Consider the following 22,846-nt stretch of genomic DNA (forward strand, 5'->3'; position numbering starts at 1 on the left):
GTGTTTTAATATTAAGTAGAACATGTTCTTTCCAAAGTACTGTAAAATAAATAGAATCAATTGAATATTAAAACATATTGCTTGATGTCTGTAATATGCCATGGCTTAACACATATTATATATAACCAAAACATTAATAGAAATGAAAATTCCATTTTTGTATTTCAAAATTCCATTTTTGTATTTCAAAGATCTTTTCTAAAGTGAAACATTCCAAATAACACTTTCCCCCCCCAAAAAAAACTCCTTTTTGCAAGAAATATTCAAATTGGAACTCAGAAAACAGTTTCTAAATGTTGATATTTCATGAAACAGAAAGTCCAAGTTTGATCTCTTTTAAAAAGAGGGCACATAGCAATTGTGTAGGGTCCCAAACTTTACAGTGAGTGCAGTGGATATTAAATTTAAGACCCTCTCTATGCAGAGAAAAACTTCCCAAAAGATGATGGCAAGGTTAGCCTTGAAATTGCCTACTGGACAAAGAAATTTAACTCACATGTGCCTCCAGAACTGAGCACCGATTAATAACTAGCAATGATAAGCAGGAAGCATATTTTCAGAGAGAATGTCAGGAGTAAAAAGGTTAAAGGCAAGACACACAAATGTGGGATCCTTCCCCACAGACCTTGGTCTGATTTTTTTCTGCTGGTTTGTGTACAGCCAGGACTGCTCATTACAGAAGCAGATATTGTAAGACCACGTAATTTTCTCCAGTTTTTCTGGATCATCAAAGTGCTTCCCAAGGTTGCAGTAAGTCTGTTTCTTGCAAAAACTTTAAGATGCTATAATTCCACTGTATTTGATGCTTTGTAATGATTTTAAAAAGCAAGATCAGGCTTCTTGAATAATCACAAATGTAATTTTTGGTGAAGATTCAGCATTTAGAAGAAACTAAATTTTGGCTGACATGCAAAAGCAACCTGACTGCTGTGAATAAAAGCCTAGTAGTTCGATTATGATGCTTTTGTCTCCTGCTTGCTGTTGTGCTGTTAATTGCCCACATCTCACTGTAGTTCTGAATTTCAGGCAAAATTCAATAATTTTGCCTCTCTGAGGCCTTGATCCTCTGTTCAACCTAAGGTTATTTTGTTTAAAAGACTACACTTCTTCAAAGACATTGTTCAGCTTAATTTTATTTTATTATCTCCAGCAATGCCCAATGATTTGGGAATCATGAGACTTTCCTTTTGTCAAAAATTGAGTTCATTTAATGCTTGTCACAAAGGAAATTCAAATGTTCTGTGGAATCTCTTTCCTAACTTACCACCTTTATGTCTACAGGTTTATACTTAGAAACAGCAGTCTGTCCCCACAGATTACACTCAGCATAGTACTGAAAAATTTACCGCATTAATTCAATTTTTCCTTTTCATGTCTCTGAACTGACCTGTTTTCATAGCATTGCATTGGTTTGTGTTGTTATGTGGACTGCAGTTAGGTTGATTTCCCTGGAGATTTTAGAATATCCTTATCACAAGAATCAGCGAAGCCTCATCCCATCCATTTGTCTATATCTAGGTTACAGTTCCCATCTCTTGAGTCACCATCAGAACTGCTTAACCTTTATTTCTGGCAACTCCCTTCCACTTCTCAGTTCATACATGTAATTGAGCTGATGACCTACTTTGAGCTCCTCAGGGGTTTGGATATTTTTTCTCTTTTGTGTCTTGTCAAAGTAGAGTTTAATTGTAGAAGACTGTAATTGGTGCCTGTCTTTCGTTCTTCTGACACCTCTTCGTCATCCTTGAAGCCATATGTCTTCAGGTGCTATTACTGTTTTAGCAATTTTCACACAACTTGTCCGTGGTTTATTTTGCTGTGCCTTTCCCAAGGCTCATTTACTTGGGTCTAAGCTTCCTAGTAGAACAGTAAGTATATGCTCTGCCCATTGAATTTTTCCTCAATACTTTTAGAAATAACAGCTTTGTATTTTTGATAACCCTGGAGTTTGCAGAGTTTGCAATTACTGAGCTCTTAAAGGTTTTTTTTCCAAAAGTTTGAAAATGCTTTATTTTTCTTTATCTCTTAATAAATGAAACCCTCCCCACACCTCAACCAACTTTTCTACCAGAGACTCATTGTTGTACTAGTTCAAAATATCACATGGGCAAGCTACATATAACTAAAATGCATTTTTTTGTTCCTTCATACACTGCAACTTCATGTACATTTAAATCATAGAATCATAGAATCATAGAATAGATTGGGTTGGAAAAGACCTCCAAGATCATCAAGTCCAACCCCTGATCCAACTCCAATTACTATATCATGGCACTAAGGGCCATGTCCAATCTCTTTTTAAAAACCTCCAGGGATGGTGAATCCACCACCTCTCTGGGTAGGCCGTTCCAATGCCTGATAACCCTCTCTGTAAAGAATTTCTTCCTAACATCTAACCTAAACCTCCCCTGGCAGAGCTTGAGCCCATGTCCCCTTGTCCTATTGTTGGTTGCCTGGGAGAAGAGACCAACCCCCACCTGGCTATAACCTCCCTTCAGGTAGTTGAAGAGAGTGATGAGGTCGCCTCTAAGCCTTCTCTTCTCCAGACTGAACAACCCCAGCTCCCTCAGCCTCTCCTCATAGGACTTGTGCTCAAGTCCCTTCACCAGCCTTGTTGCTCTTCTCTGGACCCGCTCCAGCACCTCAATATCCCTCCTGAAATGAGGGGCCCAGAGCTGAACACAATACTCAAGGTGTGGCCTCACCAATGCAGAGTACAGGGGAAGGATCACTTCCCTGCTCCTGCTGGCCACACTGTTCTTGATGCAGGCCAGGATGCCATTGGCCTTCTTGGCCACCTGGGCACACTGTTGGCTCATGTTCAGTCTCCTGTCGATCAGCACCCCTAGGTCCCTTTCCACCTGGCTGCTCTCCAGCCACTCTGTGCCCAGCCTGTAGCTCTGCATGGGGTTGTTGTGGCCAAAGTGCAGGACCCGGCACTTGGCCTTGTTGAACTTCATTCCATTGGAGTCAGCCCATCTCTCCAGTCTATCCACTATTTAAGTACATATTCACTGCATTTAATCCTTCATTTGTGAATAAAATGAAAGTGGAATACATTTTCCAGTTTTCTGTGCTCTGCACTTATAGCTGTACACTTGAAACACAGACCAATAGCAAATTTCTTTCAATCTTCAAAAAGCATAACAAAGAAAAAATTCTAGACTGCTAGGATTGCTGTGGTAATTTTCCCAATAACTTAACTTTTAATTGAAAAAAGTATGGTCTGTAGTGCTGATTTGTGCAAAATATTTGTAACTCTATTTCTGCTAAATAAGAATTAGTAATATAACCATTTGTATTACATACTATTTAACAAGCTTTTAGCTTTGTTGGTATATTTTTCAAAAGCATTCTTTTGCTAAGAAATATAGAGAGCAATTTTGGAGAAATATGCTCCTTTTGTGACATAACACAATGTGAAAAATATTGTCCTCCTTCTAGCTGATGAGTCTGCCAATGCTTGCTTAGTTAATGATGACCAGAGTTCTCTAACAGGAATTGTGAGCGAGCAGTCATTTGCACATATAGATGCTCCATACGTATATTCCTCCATATTTACTCATGGACTTCCCAAAAGCAAAAGGGCACAGTGCCTGTCTGGGTATGACTGTAAGATAGGGCCAGCATGCATAATATGAGCAAGGTATTATTGCACTAAGAACTTGAACTAGTTTTCACTTACCTGGGGCATCAAAGATGAGCTACATGCTTGTTTAAGTTCCAAGGCTTTGCACAACTGTGCCTTTTGTTTACACTTCTTCTCTCATATTCCCCAGGGTGCCAAGACCTTTCCTACCCGAGGCAGAAGCCTGTTCTTTATCTGTTCCATTCTCACCCTTCACACACACTCCCAAGTTTGCATCTTTCTCTCTGTTGCCCAGTTGTCATGGAGAAGGGCAAACAACAACAATCAAGCAAACAAACCAACCCCCCCCAAGAGCCCCCAAAAACCCCAAACCAAACCAAACAAAATAAAAAAAACCCCAACAACTCACAAACCAAAACCAAACAAAAAAAAAACAGGCAAAAAAAAAAAAAATCCTCCCAAATATCTTCTGTCAGCCCCTTCCTCCCAGTCACTTTAAAGCTCCCAGAGGCCCACCTGCTCCATGCAGCATTCCAGCTTTCAATGTCCACACCTGAGCACAGTGCTCATCCCGCCCCTCTCTGCTCTGCACCGCGGGCATTGTGCCGACTTGCCAGCTGCACTCCTCCTGGTGGGGATATGCTTGTCTCTTTGACAAAGATCCCTGTGCTCACTCTTCTTATGATGTCAAACCAGCAGATTACTGATATTAGGAGGATCAGATGGAGACAAGTTCTCCAATATTCTGTTGTTTTCCAGGGGAGGAAAGAAATGCCACATTTCCTGAATGCTCCTTGGCTGAAGACAAAGCATGTAGCAGTTTCAGGGAGTGCCTATTAGAGCACAATACAATCTCTCCAACTTGCCTAGGCATGCACGAAAGTGCATAGTGGAAGTTGTATATATTTTTTTACAAGGTGAAGATTTTTTTAGGTGCACAGGCCTGAATTTGGACATGCTACTTTATAGGCTCTTGGGGCACAGGTATTGGAGAGAACACATGGGGACAGGTTGCCTACCTTGAGACTGGATATTCATGGTAATCTAATTTTATTATAGTGTTTTCTGGTCTGTTCTGTGAAGTAAAGACCACAGAGGCTTTATAAAAATTCTTTCAAAGGATTTTTTTGGAGGACTGCACTGCTTTTGAATTGCATGTCCTCATCAGTAATGAGGACATACAAACTAATTTTTCTGCTTCTCAGCTTTGTATAAAAACTTACTCAAAATGAGCAGTTTTTTACCCCTCAATGCTTTTTACCTGTCTAGATAAAGAATTCTTACAGCTTCAGGAATGCTACCTTGAAGGCAGATCTGTTCTCAAATACCAGTTCTCAACAGATTCACTGTCTGGCCCAGAAAGGTGCTATTTTTATCCATATAAGTTAAAATTTCTTAAAAGCACTTACAAGTGCCTAAACTGTGTTAAAAGGATCCATGGAAATCTCAAGAGGATTTTGTCAGCACAGCTCTCTTGTGGTCTGCTTAGGGACCTTACAGAGCCTCCTTTGACTGTGTCTGTGCCACATGTTGGCAGTTACCTCTTGCTCAAGGTCTTTGCTGCTGTTTGCTTTACTTAAGTACCAGGAGAATGAGAAAGGCAAGGTGGTATAGGAAGGAGTGGGAGAGACTGCTGTGAAAGCAGGAGTTGTAGGGTCTGTATATTTTATCTGGTACCAAACAGGCCTTGAAGGCTTTGTCCATAGCTACTTGAATATTACTGACTTACTTAAGTTCTCAACTTTCAATGCTCTTTTTCACATTAATTCCTTTTTCACCTATAGGAAAATATCATAATTTTGCCCTCCGAGAAGAGTGAATTTGAAATGCCACATTAAAATCTATCAATTCAGCTCTTACATAGTTTTGAATAAAGTATTTCTGCAAAACGACTGCTTGTGATAAGATGTATGTTCCTATCATACATCTAATTAACTTGCTACAATACTGTCTAGGTATACTGGCCTAGAACATGATACACTTAACAATTTATTTAATTTAATTACATATTGGGAACACCGAAGAACAATTTGCCATGAACTAAGAAGTTTTAAGTGCCTATTTCTCAAAAAGAGAGGAATACTTCGTACATTTTCTTAGTCTTGGAAATTGTATTATTCACACACCAGGTGAGCACCATTGGCACAAGTCCAGCTGTCAGATAATCTATAAATGCTGCAGAACCTTGAGGACAGTATCTTTAAGATATCTCTTAAGCATGTGAAGACATGCTTATGTATGCAGGTTTGTACTTCTGCTGTATATGTGAACACACAGTCATTCTTTTTAAAAACATCAGACTGTTCAACCTTTTTTCTTTTTTTTTTTTTTTTTTGCATAAAACGTAAAGACATCTGTGTTCTATTTAGTTTCCTCTTCAAGGATTTCCATATTTCCAAAGAAGAACTGACAATGAGACTGTGGCTCCATGATCTTTAGTACGTCTGTCATCTGTGGCAGTGCAAGTTTGACTGAGATTTCATGTGAACCTGCAGTTATACTATTCCCAAATTAGCATGACATTTTGTATTCAAACCGGCATTTGTCAAGGGACTAATGTACCATATTTCAGAGTGTATTGTGTGCACTTTAGTTCATTTATTTTGTTTGCTACTTCTGTTTATGCATAGGAATGTTAATCCTGCAACCTTGGCAGGATGATTCCCAAGGTAGATTGCTTTCTGGTTTTAAAAGGTTACTGGGAGCTGCCAATGTGCCTGGCCAATAAGAATTTGCAATGTGGAGAAGGCAGGTGACTGGAGATGACAGGATGTGTACATGTGCTCCTTGGGATGGCGAGTTGGTCAACTGAGGGTGATCATACTTTGTAGACTAATATTCTGCTGTGTAATGAGAAAAAAAATCCATCCCATTTCCAGTCAGAGAAACTTCCCCTTCAAGCCAAGGGACCCCCAAACAAGCACAATCCAATGCTTTTATTGCACATTATATTTGTGGATGCAGTGGAGTCATGGACTTGTGCAGTTGCAACATAAATGGGGTGCTATTTTCCTTTCCCATGTTTAGTTCTTTAATCCCTAATGCAACAATTGAGATTAGAAGCATGATTCATGCTTATATGTTTTCTGGAAGTTGCCAGGGAGATGGACAAAGGTAATTTCTCTTTTCACTAAAACTTCTTTGGAGTAGCATCGCCAGTGCCAGCATCTGCATTCTGAAAATTGCTACCATCCGGTCCAAGTATGAATTTGGAAGATGCATCACATTCCAGAGAATAGAGGTATGTGGAGACAGGCCTACTGGCATGATGAGATTGGCCATACATATCAGTTTTCTCAGATGAATTTGAGAAACAGATCCACAAATTGGAGCAGTTTCCAGCAATTCAAGAATTGTTTGTTCCCATAAAATCATTTGTCACACATTACTTTCTGACTTTGGTCCACTCAGATGCAGTGTTCTGACCATTGTTCTTGTGCTTTCCACTTTTTCAGGAGGAGTGTATTGTCATTACACAAAACAAAGTCTCAGATACTACCCAGGAATCCACCTGCTCTCTGAAATCTCCCAGCTCAGGCTGTAGCCAGCCTCCCTGGGAGGCAGAGGGCACTGCCCACTGCACTCTAGACTGATCTCAGATTCTTACTCTTTCCTATGTGCTTGGTAAAGACTCTGTGATAGGTTGAATTGCCCTTTTTCACTGAGCTCCCTACATGGACACTTTTTTTGCAGAATCTGAGCAAGTCCAGTGTCTCTGTGCAGACCAGTCGAGATCATGGCAAACAGTGTCTGAAGAAAATGCTAAAAAAATCACTTCAGGGCCAGTTCTGACTGATCAGGGATGCTGTGCTAACTTAAATGAGAAAATTTTTCAGATTTTGTGGAGTTCTGCATACAGGGAAAGAAAGATCCAAGGTGAAAGAGTGATCAGATCAAACAGAAAGTATATTGTCCCAAGCCTGTACATCAGGGAAGGCAGAAGGCAGTGACATCCAAGGACAGTGATCTCATAGCAATAAAATTCAAAAGACTAGATCATCTTGGAAATCATGAGATAATGCTCACTCACAGAGCGATGAAGAAGTGCCATGCCCACTTGAAAATAAATTCTTCTGGACTCCAAATAGCAGATTCAGAATTTTTAATTTTAAACCACAATCGTGGCTCTGTACTGCATTTTCTGTTTGCATTTTAGGCAACATAATCCAGCATAAGGATCTCTCAATATTACTTCATCAGTAATTCACTATAGCCTAAAAAGTTGAGTTCACATACTTACCAGTATCAAAGTGGGTGAAACTATTCCGAAATGCTAAAATCATTGCACTTTCCTTATGGCCACCACAGGAAAAGTTTTGCAGATAGTACACCCCTGAAGGACTTCAAGTGAGACATTTTATACCATAGTTCAGAAATCAATGTCTAGAAACGTGATTTCTTGTCTCAGAGAGACTGGTCTTCCATCACTGAAATGTAGTGTTCACATCAAGTCTTCAACATGGAAAATGTATGAGTGTGGGGAACTTCAAAATAAACAAGTCCACTTTGTTGTAGCTATATTTGACAATAATGGCTTGTCATTGTTTGCTTCAGATGTACATAGCCTATGCTTGTTGTCTTCCAAATTAAGAAGGCATGAACTGTGCCCAAAAGTGACCACAATCTTATCCCTTGTTAAATTAAAATAAATACTTGAATGTTGGGCTCAGTCACTTTATATGCAGTGCTGCACAAAGTTAAAACCTTAGCAAGGGAAGATATTAAGACTAGAGTACCACCAGACTTCCTTGTCAGTCAGGTCACAGAAGGTACATCATGACATAAGGAGTCAGAGAAAGAATCCCAAGCTGTGTTTAAGGATAGATTCTCTATCATATTTTTTTGCCTTCTGCACAACTGAAAAACATTTGTTAAGCAGTGAGAAAGGTGGCTTTAAGCAACTTAAGTCCATCCCTCTAATCCTGGGCTAGCTGGGGACTGTTTAGCCATCTGTATAATTCAAAGAAGCCTAAGGCTGTGCTTTCTGCCCTGTGCTGACATGTCTTCTTCAGAGAAGGTGGAGAGAGCAGGTGGTAGGGAGGAGGCATAGTCCTGCTTGAATTCTCCTCTGTCTGGAACAGCAGAGCTGCAGGGCAGCTCTCTGCCTGCTTTTTTGCTGTTGAGGCAAATATTACACTAAGCGTTGAGCCTGCTCTGCATGGAGCCATCAGTTAACTTCAGAGATCTATTTATTTATTTTAGCATAAAACATTCTTGAGGGCTTCTGATCTAGATGGGTCATGAGTCAACAAATGCTTTATTTATTCTAGTATCATACTATGTTGCTGCCCTGGGCTTGTTTCTGATCTTAGGTACTTTAAGTGGAGTTTCGGTAGCTGGGCAGCTTTCAAAATTGGCAACTCAGACAAAAGAAGAAGACTAATGAAGGTGCAGCACACTCATTCAGCATAATTGCCTGACATCTGTAGCAGTTAATTATTGGAGATAAGAAGCAAGTGAATCTCTGTTCTATGACTACACAGAGATCAGTAGTATTACAAAACAGGATCTGTTTCACATACCAGCCAAGGAACAGGCACAAATTGATTTTCATTTGCACTGTAAATAATCTTGCACTGCTCTTCATAGCTCTTGTAACACAAGAAGTTGGGCTCAACTCAAGATGCTTTCAACTTTTCTTTCTCCAACTACGTAGGCTTAAAGTGCAAAGAATGACTAACTCATCAAAAGGGCTTTGCTTTAGTCTTTGACCAGAGACTCAACTCTGACCAACCATAGTAACAAAGTTTATTTATAAAATTAATTTTGTTGAAAAAGTTCAACAATATCTTAGTAAGTAAAGCAGAAAACGCTAACAATGCGTTAACAAGCCCTTGCAGGAAGAGGAGAGCTGACACAGTTGCTATTTTTTCTGCTATTTTAAAAGCATCAGTTGCATATAGAACAAAACTACATGCTTTTTACGTGGGTAAACTTCACTTCCATTAGCATTGTAAAGTCTGCCATGCTACTGGGGATGAAATGGAGGAGTCTTAGCCATTGAAATCAATGGGAATCTGTTCACGTATGCAAGTAGACTGGAGTCTGAAGGAGAATCAGGCACCATATCTTGTCTATTATTCTCCTTCTCTAAATATAGGACCTCCTATTGCTCAGAAGCTATGCGATGTGCTCACACAAGTTAGGCAAGCTTCTAATCTTATGCCATCACATGGGATCACATCCTGCCCGCCACACTGGGGTCCCTATCCAGCCAGCTGGCCCTGTCATTCCTCTGCTTTTGTATCCTCCTGGAAGCAGGGGGCAGCTTTTGCTATCATATTCAGAATCACTTCTCATGGTTTTGCTTTCCCTTCCTGAAACAAGAACATTCTGAGAGACGCTGAACTGTACTGCAAACCACTGGAATTACTGAGAACAAAGGCAGTCTGTTAGCTTCCCCCAGCCCAGATGTCAGGGAGAGTTCATTACAAACTCCCTACCCCCCTCAGGAAGAGAGTTTGGAAAGGAGCCCAAGCAGTTCCTCCAAAGACCATTCACAGATTGGCGGTCCCAACTGTTCACTACTTATAAATTAAGCCTATGAAACCATGTAGTTACTAAAAATAACCCATCTGGGCATCTCTCTATTTGTTTTTCATTTTGAGGGGCATGGCAGATGCGTGTCTCACAATATTTTCAGCTAAGAAATCTTTTTTTCCAAGAGAAAATAATATGAGTTCCTTCATAATGACTTGACTCCAGAACCTGTGATACTAAAGAACAACACTATTCCAGTCAGGTTTCTCACAGTGTTGTGAAAATTGATTATCATAGCCATGGCTAGTGCTTGAGCACAGTCTCCCTTTGCCAGGCAGTGTTCTTATAACATCTATTTTAAAACAAGGCCACCCACTATTCTTAAGTCAAAAACTTTCATGTCTGACAAAGTGTAAACAGACCCTAAAGATTAAATCCTTGATCCTGTATTTATCCTCAGTTTTCTGTATCCCAAATATCCTGTATTTATCATAGATGTCTTTTACACACTGGAACAGGATTTTTTCTTGTGCCTTTTGTTAACAGTCAGGGAGCAGAAGAATTCTGAGAAAGAATTATCTAGAAGGACTTTAGGTAGTTGAGAGTAGGAGGAATTTTCCTTCCATGACTTAAATTCAGTAAGATCTACCATCTTACTGTTTGTTTCACTTGAGAAAACCCAATGAACAAACACAAGCTTTAGCAACCTTTAGTGTTTCAAGTGCAGTGCCATGATCTCAGTTTGCTTCAGAAGGATTTTGTGGCCATTGTGAATCTCCTGTAGTAAATAATATGAGCCACCAAAAAAATGCAGAGAAGTGAGAATAGAGTAGGAAAATTGTGGGGAAGACGCCCATGCATTGTAGAGGACGTTGTGTCATTTATATTGAAATAAACAAAACATAGAAGGAACTAGAGGTGGCACGTTTTCAGATGTGAAGACTTGCAAAATCAAGCTATTCTTACTAATGTGTGGCAAAAGATGAGCATATTTTGAGGATAAATATGGTAAAAATAGGTTTTAAAAGTTGTCATTTCAGCATGGCTAAGAAAAAGAGAGAAAAAACTAGGGTGAAGCGTGGGATCTTTATTGAAAGTTATTGGCCTAGGAGGAGAGAACAAAAAAGCAAACAACACAGTAAAAAGGAATGTACATGCTTACCGCTTTCATCCAGAGGTGTACTGAGGAGAAGAAGTTGTCAATATTGAAAATGTCCTTAAGGATGATGGGTATTGGCCAGCAATCAGGCCATTGGCAGAGTGACACAAAGCAAATGATTGAGAAAAACTCTCCAAATGGTAGACCCTATTTTGCTGCATCAGCAATATACTTTATGCAGTATATTAGGTGATTTTAATGTGTATATGCTGTCAGCAGTGTGAGAGCTCAGTATCAAGGGATTTGGGGAATGGTCTACTCTGACATATACCTTGATACTCTTATCTGCTTCCCCTAAGACTACCTTCTGTTCCATGGGCACTAACCCTTCACCATGTAGCACTGTTGCCATCTTAGAATCATAGAATCATAGGTGCAAAAAAGGGAAAAAAGCTTTTCATGTAGAGTACAAGTCAGCTTTCAGAGTTTTTCATTCTCACTTTTGTTCCTGCCAGCACTCTTCTTCATTTTTTATTTCACTCCTTTCCTGTCATGCCTTTTTTCCCCCACATTAATCATTGTACACAGGAGGTCTGAGAGAGTACAAGTGGATCACTCAACGGGAGCACAGCCAGTCTTACCTGAACACTTTGTCTGTAAGTATCTTGACATCCTTGTAAATTAAAAGCAGCATTCACCCCATAACATTTATGGCTGACAATAATCACTCTGCAGGATGTACACACCCAATCAATCAATCCTTCAGCTTGCTGACAAAAATGCTAGGTATGGTAATTTACTGTTTAAATATTGTGAAATGAGCTAGTGGTTTCAGCAACTCCTAGTCAGCAGGTCTTGTATCACACATGAACAAAATGTCACAATTGCTTCTAATCGGCAACCTTGTTGAAAATCTCAGGAACGGCTCCAGGTAAAATGGGCAGTGGAACTTGACTGTTATCACAAGACTGTGATACCTTGGTAGAGACATGTAAAGCTGTCAGTTCTGTCATCCATGTTAGCCTTCACCTGTGCTTAAAAATCTTTAACCTCCAAAACAAATAGTGTGCCAGGGAGAGGAGAATACAAAAAGAGGAAACAAAAAAGGTTTGAATGAATTACTGTGCATATAAATCTTCTGTATAAAATTCATTCATATACTTGAGAATTGCTTGGTTGTAGCAGAACACAGTACGCAGTGTGAATTTTAAAGCTTGAGTGCTAAGCTGGAACAGCGTACATATATTCATTAAGTCTTTAGGGGCAAAGAGTGCTGCACGCTTCTAGAAATCAAGCTATTTACTTGACCACATCTGAAAATATTGGTCAGCAATGATAGCATTCCAGTTTTGGCAGTTAACCACATCACTAGATTCAAGTGGGAATCCAAGATTTGCTTCAAAGGCCATTAAGCCTTTGAATTTTGGATCAGGCCTCAGTTAGTCCCAGGGAATCTTACCTGTTATAGTACCTTCTTCTGCCACACTCAGCATTTAAATTAAACTAGCTTAAACTTGCTTGAGCTAGGTTAGAATCCCTAAGCCTTGCATCCACTCACTGATACAGATCTTGCATCTACTTATATGTTGCCTCTCAATTTGGCCAGTCAAAAGCAGATGCTATCTGCTTTACTCTCCTGCCTTCTGGGATGCAGAAAAGACTCTAACAGAAAAGCAACATAAGGGAGCACGTAAGTTAACCTAGTGGGGAACTCTTAGAGAAGCAAACCAGACAAACTTGTCCTTCTGGAAAGTGCAGTATTTATTTATTTATTTATTTATTTATCCATTTATTTATTTCTTTGTTTATAAAGCCTAGCACCTTCTAATGTCTCCTCAGGTTGAAAGTGGGGAAGACAGGTGATAATTTTTGAATAGCTTAGGAAATGTCTGGTAATGCTATCAATAAGGTTCATTGCTGGTATACAGCAAGACTGAAATGATCACATGGATTCTACACATTTTTTATAACTTACTGAAACAGTTTTAATTTCCTGCCAGCATGAAGAAGGGAGAGGAGATGGGGGGAAAGGAGAGGAGGGAGTACTGACTCAGGGCTGTTTTCTCCAGCAGTAGAACATGACTCTCTGAAGACTTGCTTTAATATGTTCCCATGGCATAGAAGGTTCTTTGTTTATTATTTCATTTGCATATGGATTACCCTAAAAGCAAAATATTAAGGAATGTCAACATAAAATCATAGCTAGAAAACTCTAAAGGAGTTATAATTTCTTTTCAAGATACATGGCAACATGCTGAGTTATTTATTCATACAGATTGTCTGTGATTTTATTGCATTGTTATCCACTCTGAAATGAGGAGATAAATAGTGGCACAGAGAACATTATATCATCATAATTCTACTTCGGAACAGACTGCAGAGCAAGTGTGATATTTCAACCTGTCTTAACCTTAATAATTTCTCTCACTGACAATTACATAAAGTCATCTGGCCTCATCTCTCTTTGAAATCACTATTTCAGAGACTGAAAAAAATGGTGAAATTGGTAGCTTTGTGGAATCTTAACCACTTTTAAGCAAGAATATTACAGTTTTTGTTTATTTCAACATTTTGGCTTACTTCTAAAATTAGAGAAATTTGATTCAAAACAAATGTCTGTCATCTATGATGGATTATACCTTCTTTTCCCTGTTCCTGTAAGTCAAACGGTGCTGGCATGAAGTTCAAAGATGAAGCTCATGTGGCAAGTTACAGTTACGAGACTGAAGAAAAAAAACCCACCTCAAAACACAAAACACAAGATGACTTAGAAAATCCAGAGCACTACAAAGAAATTAACTGAGAGTACCTGACAACTATTTTTCTTAATTTTAAGACAAGAGCTTGGGGATAGGATAATATTTTGTCACACAGAGTAGCTCTTTTTTTCTCATATATACAGTACTGATTTTCACATAATATGTTTACTGTAGAGGTCTACTTTAAAATCAGGGGCAGGACAGGACTTGCCATGTCTATGGCAGTAGGAAAGAACATCAGCCTCTTCATATTTAGATTCACATTCTGGTTCTGATGTTGCCAAAGCAAGTAAATGAAATACTAATTCAAATAAGCAGTGCTATATATTAAGAATGTATAGCTCATTGAATCACATGGTCTTTCTTTTTCCTCTACTTCCACACCATGAATGGCTTTGCTAGTGGATGTTATCAAATTAATATGGTCAAAATTAATATTATAACTGAAATGAAATTCATATTATCACTGTGAAATTGCATATCCTTGTTGGGTGTTTAGAAAAGGAGGTCCATAGCTACCATTCATACCACATGCTTGTACCTAAATGGTTATTGAGTGAGGGCAAAATTGTAATACTCCTTATACCGGACAGCAATGAATCCCAAAGCAGTCTTATTGAAATGAGTGGGGTGAGTTGGAGTAAGAGAAATGTGATTAAGGACACAAATGCCATTAAGATTCTGTGCAATTCAGGACAACAGAACACAGAACTCCCACTATCAGATGTCTTAAGATTGATATTTTCTTGTTTCTCACAAGCATTATGACAGCATTGCACTCTGCTTGTGCACCATCTGCATTTCCTGTTTTGAACTCCATGTCTGTTTTTCAGCATTATTTCTTCTACAGGAACAGCTAAACAAAACAGTATATGCATCACTGCAACTTGGGTTTAGTGCTGCTGAGGATATTTGAAACATAAGTAAGACTGTGTGCATGTGTGAGTGCTTGTGATGGAGAAAGAAGGATGCCATAAAGATCTGGAAAATTTCCACATTATTTTCAGTGAGATCTTAAAAAATGCTTAAGAATTTCAACTTTACAAATAATGACAGAATTTAATGAGTATACACACAAAGGCCCCCAGTTGGGGGTTGGCCTCTTCTCCCAAGGAACCAGTGACAGGACAAGAGGAAAAGGCCTCAAGCTGTGCCAGGGGAGGTTCAGGTTAGACATCGCAAAGAATTTCTTCAGTGAAAAGGGTTGTCAAGCGCTGGAATGGGCTGCCCAGGAAGGTGGTTCAGTCACCATCCCTGGAAGTGTTCAAGAAACAACTGGACATGGCACTTAGAGATATGTAGCGTTCAGTCATATGTTGGAGTTGATGATCTTGGAGACCTTTTCCAACCCTAATGATTCTAGGATTCATTAATATTAGTATTACAAAGGTATCTCTTTAACTATTACAGTAATGGTTCAGTCTGAAAAGCTATAGTAAATTTTCTTCATCCCACACAATTCAGGAGCATGTGCTGAACAGCAGGGAAACACAGAAATTTACTGATAATTCTGATCATCCAGATGACACAGATAACCCTGGTCTTCAAGATATGTGTAATGTCTTTGAAAAGAAGGACAACAAAATATATCACTGTCATGGTTTGAGAGCTCCAAAATCTAATTCCCTAGTCCAAGCCCCCTCCCACATCTCAACCTAGTGTGAGATGGGTTTTCCAGACAACCACACGAGACTCAAAACGGGGGAAAGGGACTGTACAAATAAATACTACAATACATTATATACAATCTTAGCTATCTCTACCATGACATAAGTATTTACAATGGATAAATCTCTTCTCCCCTCTGAATAAAAGTCCAGGAGGGAAGAAGGAAAAGATCCCTTTTTCACTCTCAGAGCAGCAATGTCTCTAAGGCAGCAGGTTCTCTGTCTCTCTCTTCCATGCAGCAGCTGTAGCTGGATCTCTGCCAGTACACACGAAGGGGTATCCAAGCCCCTCGGCCCGTCGCCTTCAAGCGAGGGTCTTCTCTTCCCTGGACCCAACTCTGTCTCTGTAGAGCTTAGTTGTGCTCTCTCTGCTGCTGGCTCTCTCTCGGCTCTCTCAGACAACTCTTTGTCTTCCTTGGCTGCATGTTTGTTGCTGCTTCTTCAGTTATCTCTTGGCTCTTAGCCACAATCTCTGGATGCTGCTTCTGCTGCTGCTCTGTCTCTGCTCACTCATGGTGGAGAAAACTTCCAGTTTTCTAACTACACGTACTTAGCCCAGTGTAACACTGTTCCAAGTCCCTGTAGCTCCCCTGCCGGGGCTGGGGGGGCCAGAGGCCCCCAAGGGGCTCCTGCCCTTTCTCCTCGTGGCCTTGCAACATGGCTACTTCTTCAACAACCACTACCTTCTCTTCCTTTCTGCTTGTGATATGTTTATATTTTGCAGAAGCGCTCATTGGGTAAAACCTCAAAACTCCAAGAGTCACCACCCCCTGGGGTTTTACCATTTTATAACTTCAGGGGGGAAAACTGTTTCCCACCACCACAATCACAAAGGGAAACAAGATAAAAACTTCTAACACAGAGGAAACTTTTATGAAAGTTACAGAAAGAACAGAAGTTATGAAAGAACAAATGAATTTTAAATTATGATGCAAAATGAGTGACTTGCTCTGTCCTTCTTAGCTGTGAGGATTTACATTTTTTAACATAGTTGTTACTGCCAAGTTTGTCATTACACATAAGTATCCTTCTTATTCTTTTTACTACCAAAATAATACTGGCAACTTGTTGGTCTAATACTTAAATATTCCATTATTCCTTTATTCCGAGGGAATGGAAGATGGTAAAGAACATCTGAACATCTGAAAGTTGTGCAGATTTCTTTCTACTAGTTATCAGCTGTGTTCTGTCTGCCTACTTTTTGACCTGACAGTGTAAGATATCTTAGATCTCCCTCAGCTCCATCTTTCAGTGGGAGGAGAAATAGGTATGTTTTATCATATTCTTCATCCTACCTTTGGGTTTGATACACATTGCAGGGAGTCCTTCTGTGGCTGATGCAGTGAAAAGTCACTGAAGACCTTTCTATCACAGTCTCTGGCTAAGTATTACAACTTGACTGTCTTTTGGTCATCTTTTTGCTTTCCCTTTTCCATATTCAGTGCAAATGCTTATCCAAATTGTTTATTTTAAATGTATAAAACTTGTGAGTCAAGCTCTTCAAACATATATTTGGATTAAGGCAAGCTGAAAAAGCAAAAGAAGAGTTTGGAGTTTGCTTTTAGTTTCAGAGCCTCTGAAATTCCTTCAGGACACAATACCAAGTTTGCTTTTAGTTTCAGAGCCTCTGAAATTCCTTCAGGACACAAAACCAAGACACAAAAGCTGTAGCTCTATTTCCATCTTTCTCCTCTTTTTAATAAAAGAGAGTCTTGTTTAATCACTAGTCTAGAGGTACAGACAATTTCAAATCCCCCATTAGTACTGTGATATTTCCAGATCAAACTGCAAAAGCTGGTGCTGCTAATTTAATTATTCTGACATTTTCAGACTGAAGAGCAAAGGCAGAAAGCAGAAGCAGCTCAGTCATCCTTGTGCCCCTACAGGGTAACAGGTGAAAGAGTAAATGCAGCTTGCCTAAGATGGTAGGCTCCAGGAAAGCAGAGCAAAGCCACCTCCATGCCCTTTTCCTCCTACCTTGGCAGCCCACTGCAGGCTACACAAGGGTTGTAGGGGACAGGGAGAGCCCCCTTTTAAGCTTGCATACCTTAAAGTTCTCCTCATCTGTGAATTCAACCACTGCTTCTGTGGGTTGGCATTGATATGCACAAGTTGTGTGCATTTCTCTTTAATGGCAATCTCTTGTAAAGGCCAGGTAAAGAGAGGAGATTGACATTTATCCTCCTCTGTGATTTTTATTTTTTTTTTACTAATGGAAATTCATCCCTGTTTCAAAGTATTTATGGTGCTATAAGTATATTGGGAATGTTATTGCAGCACAAATGAGACTTGTCTCACATTAGCTTTTACCCCAGTCTCTGAAGTAAGTTTCTCATCAGACAAATGTAACATCATCCAAATCAAGTCTCTAAAATTCTTGACATTTGCCATCACTTGTTATCTTTCCACAGAGAACTGAAGCAGTTTTTCTTTTAAAACTGTAAAATCAGTAAACTGGGTATTCCATTTGTTCATGAAAAATGAAACTGATGCAAAGTGAGCAATCTGGTATTGACTGAATATGGAGTTAAAAATATGAAGTTACCTTTCTTCTGTTAAAACATTTATATTTTACATTCAAATATTTATATTGCCTACTGAATTTGTTTGGAGAAGATATATAAATGTGCCAACAACAAATTAATACAAAACTATATTAACATGAATGAATGATCTTTGCTCACACAACTATGTCATCCCAATCCTATTTTGCATACGTTGTCACTGAGTATTGAGTATCCTATCACCAGGTCTTCAGTTTTGCTACTACAAGTGGTCTAAATCTTACCCCAAAATCTCTCTGTGAAAGATTGTCCTTGATCGTATTATGCAACTGGTTTCAGTTATCTTGAGAACCAATAAAGCTGTACAATTGATCTTTGTTAGATTACTAATATATTTTTAACTATATAGCTGAGTTACCTTTATACTGGATTCAGTTAACCGCCTGAACTTACATCCACTTCAGTTTTATCCAGCAAAGGTACAGAAACACAGTTTTACACTTTTTAGGTATCCTTATGCAAATGTCCATCCTTGTCTCAGTGTCATTCTCAGATTTTAATGGTTAATTTTTCAGAATTAGGAGCAAGGGTTAATGACAAGAAATTTATGATGCCAAAACTGAAATGTGTGGAGGCAAAAGTATTATCAAGTTTCAGAAATGTAGATTGCCTTTGGGTAACTTCAGCAAATAAACTATTAGGAATTTCAAAACAAAATTTCACAAAGTTATAATGTTAATTTATGCTAAGTATCTAGTAAGTTGTTTTCTTTCCCTTGGAAAACAAAGATAATGTTGTAAGCACCTATGACTAATAAGTTTCATTTACATACATTTCTAAGGCTTTGGCTGTTGAACTGCAAATATTTTGGGGATTTGTAAGAACAGAAAATAGACTGTATAATCTACTGCTTCACAGATTAAGATGGGAGAGATTTAATGCTAGCCATCCAATGTCCCTGGATAGAGAAAGAGCAACTGTTACTCACCAACAACTGATTGACAGCTTTAGCATTGCATGGATGGGTATTCACTGGATTCTCACCAGCACGTGGGAAACTAGGAAACAAAGGTGGAAGGTCCAGGTTCAGGTCTGCAGAAGATTGCCTAAGAAAGCATGAGATGTCTGAAAGGGATCAGAGATAAAAATTAGATAGAGACAGCTACACATTCTCTTTTGATGCTTTACCCACTAAAGAGGCTTATATGTCCTACTGTCCATTTTCAATACAATAAATATTTGGAGAAGACAAAAAAAATTCTTGTTTATCTCCCCAGTTTGACTCTAAATGTCCATATTTTCAAAAATCCTACTTGTGTTTATGTGTGGTTTATTATCACTTGTAAAATGTATTACAACATGGTATTTGCTTTATTTTGAAATTATCTCACTGGTAGACCTGTATCTAAAACAAGCAAATACTTGCCAATCGAAAATACAATTTGACTAAAATGTTCTAACTTGTGTAGATTAAGGTTAAGTGTCAAGGGGAAGTGTATAAACCTAAAGACAAACATATTAACTTATTCAAATTCCATTAAAGTCCCTGTTGCCAGTTTTTCCCATTAGCTAGATCTTTGTAGCTCTCAACTTAGACTCTGAATTGATCATAGAAAGTCTTCAAAAGGAGTGAGCACGTGTATTGTCTGTCTTTGTTTCTCTTTTTTGAAGGAGCAATGGCAACATGCCCCTTCATTGTGATGCTGTGGGATTTAGGTGCTGAAAAAAATCTCTGGAGCGGTAAATCAGGGGTGAGATAAGAAAGGGTTTATTTGCCAAGGCAGTAGATGTTACAAGACACGCGCCCCTGTGCCCGAGAGGTTACATTTTATAATACCATCCATCCAATCCCAGATGTGTCCACCCTGTGGCCTTTACTCTGGTCTGCCCTGGGTCCACCCCCTGAAAATGGGTCTGGGGTGTATTTTGGGACCCTCTGTTCATCCCATCTTCATCTTCTTCAGAGCACAAAGGGTACATAGTTACCTAATTCTTGACTTCATTTTGTTGTTCAGGCCCTGATATGCTGTTCTGCCAACAATCTAGGCCTTGCCTTGACAAAAGACTAAACATTTCTACGGGATTCAGGAGTAGGACTGATATAGGGAGCATCGAATGGGGTAAGAGGGTTAAGGAATGTGTAAACTAAGGGTGCTAGAGGGAAAGGGAAAGGGACAAGGGAGTGAGGGCTGTTGCTTTTAAAATCTACCTATAAAACTTACAAGGCGTACAAATATTAGAAAAATAAAAGCCATTAGGAGCTTAAGGCATCAATTGGGTTGTATGATATGGCACACATAAGATCAGATAACTGTAGTTTGGAAAAGGAACAGGAAACCCCATAGCTCAGATCTGGAGTGATCCTGCACTTCATAAGAATGCAAGTTGCTACACTGGTATTCTGGACTTTGTAATCCACCTGGGATGTAGGATCATCTTGCTCCAGAGGAAACTTGCTCTGTTCATTTATTAAGTGTAGGACTTAATTGCATGTCTGGAATGTGATTATAACCCAGAATTAGAGTTTTTTACCTTTAGATTTGGATAGTCTAGAAGAAAAATTCAAAACTTGTACCTTTAACCACCTGAATATGTTAAAAATTCTGAATCTGAACATCAAATTGAGTTACCCACATTATTCAAAAGCCTGGTTTTCATATTTGTCAAGGAATAGGAGGCAGGCACTTTTAAAAATGTGGCTTCTTTCTCAGGAGCTTAAATTTAAGTTTAAGTATCCAAGTTTGCAAATATTGCAGTCTGATTTGTAGACATGAACACATATTCACACATGTTTATCAGGGAGTATGCTTTTGTTTAGGGTGTAGTTATTGTGCAGTGTCATATTATGTAAAAGTTGCCTTACTGGCTTGTCTGGACAAAGTTTGTGATAATTATATAAATATTTTTTCTGCTTTGAATAATCATGGCACACTGAACGGAGTACTAAAAGTACAACAGAATAAAAATGAAAAGAGATTACAGTGATAGAGTACAGTGTTAATGTCATACCTCAGTTTTATTGGCATAATTAAAATCCCTTTAGATCATACCAGTTCCTAAATATTTCAATTTGTGTTCTCCCTTTATCAGTGAAATTTCATGGAGAGGTGTCACTCATGTTGGTTTTTAGCAGAATGATTTGTCACCTCCACTGTGAAGTTGAGCATCATGAGCAGTGATTGCTGCAGAAGAGTCAAGGGACTGTATGGGGCAGCAGATGGCCAGCTCACTTACACTTCTTTGAAAAGTCTCACTTAAGGCCATTAGCAGCTGCACAGGATGCTACGATGGTATTGGTAGATGAGATTACTTCCAATAATTTCTCTCCATCTGCTTTTAAGTGTTGTTTTCAAGTTGTTCACTGATTCCCCAACCCTTGGAAGAGGAACACATAAGTGTTCCTTAATCCACTTGTGTTAAAATGAGCCCAGTTAGCCTAAATAACCAGTATGTTATATAACTTTGCTCTTGCTCATGTTAACTAAGGTGAATTGCTCCTAGTAAATGCAGTTCCCCTACCAGACATAAGAGTTCGTGTTTTCAGTAACATGTAACTACTGTAGGAAGGACCTATGTCCAGAATAGCCAAAATGTCAAAAATGCCATTATTTTATTAGAGAGAAAAAGGCAAATGTGTACCACATTTACAGTTATAAATTAAATAGTTCTGATGGAATTTGGGATTTTATTTAGTATACCTTTTTTTCTCCAAGAAATACAGCTATGTATCTACGCTCTCTAAATATGGCAGTTGAGTCAGTGGAGTTATTGTCATATAAAAATGGTGCAATATTGGAACATTGCAAATATAATCCCTCTTATAATTGTAGGAATGTTTCAGCTAATGCTTAAAGACCTATTAGACAACCAAAAGCTAACAATTTATTTAAAAAAATAAATTGCTGACAGCGAGTGCCTTATTATTATCTATCAGTTGGACTGGAAATGTCAGTAATGTAGGTAAGCAAAGAGAATAATACTTTTTTTCTGTTTTGATTGCAATCAATAAGTCTACATTCTTCTGCCAGCTACGGACTGGATAAAAATTGGATATTCCTGTCTCACCCTGTTACACTCTCAAAGAGATGAAAATATTCCTTCTTTTCCACTAAATTTAAATTCAACTCAAATTTCAATTAAATTCAATTTCAATGCCTTCACATAAAAGGAAATTTCTTCTTCCTCATCTTCCTGTCCTCCAGGAAGCTCATATCCCACCACTGCAACACTCCAGTCATGGCAGCCATCACACCACACCTCCATGATCCCAACAAAATTACAGTCCAGCAGCTGCACACAGATTTATAATTCATTTTGTTTATTACCCATGCAATGTGCATGACTGTACAGGTGCTTTGGAGACACACTTCAGCATGCTGAGTTCTCAGAAAGGGTTTTGGGAACTTCCCCATAATGGTGCCTTGTAGACACTTCCTTGCTTCTGTGAAAGCTCTAGAGGTGGACCGCCTTCAGACTTTTTTTCTTAATTTTGTGATCTCTGTCTGTAATATCACTCCAGGTCCTCTGCTTGTCAGACTTATCACTATTCATCACTTCCTCACAGGGCTGCTGGCAACTTTCTCTCTCCCTATCACTGCTGGCTTAAAGCCCTCCTTACTAGGTCAGCCTGAGAGCTGGCTACTGGGCAGCTCTGTGTAGCTTTGGAATTGTTCTTTCACTGAAGAGTAATAATATTGTTCACATGAAAGGGATGTATGTGGACTTCAAATAAAACAATTTCTGCAAAT

Source organism: Corapipo altera, unplaced genomic scaffold, assembly GCF_003945725.1.
Source record: "Corapipo altera isolate COAL_440 unplaced genomic scaffold, ASM394572v1 359, whole genome shotgun sequence".
Lineage (NCBI taxonomy): Eukaryota > Metazoa > Chordata > Aves > Passeriformes > Pipridae > Corapipo > Corapipo altera.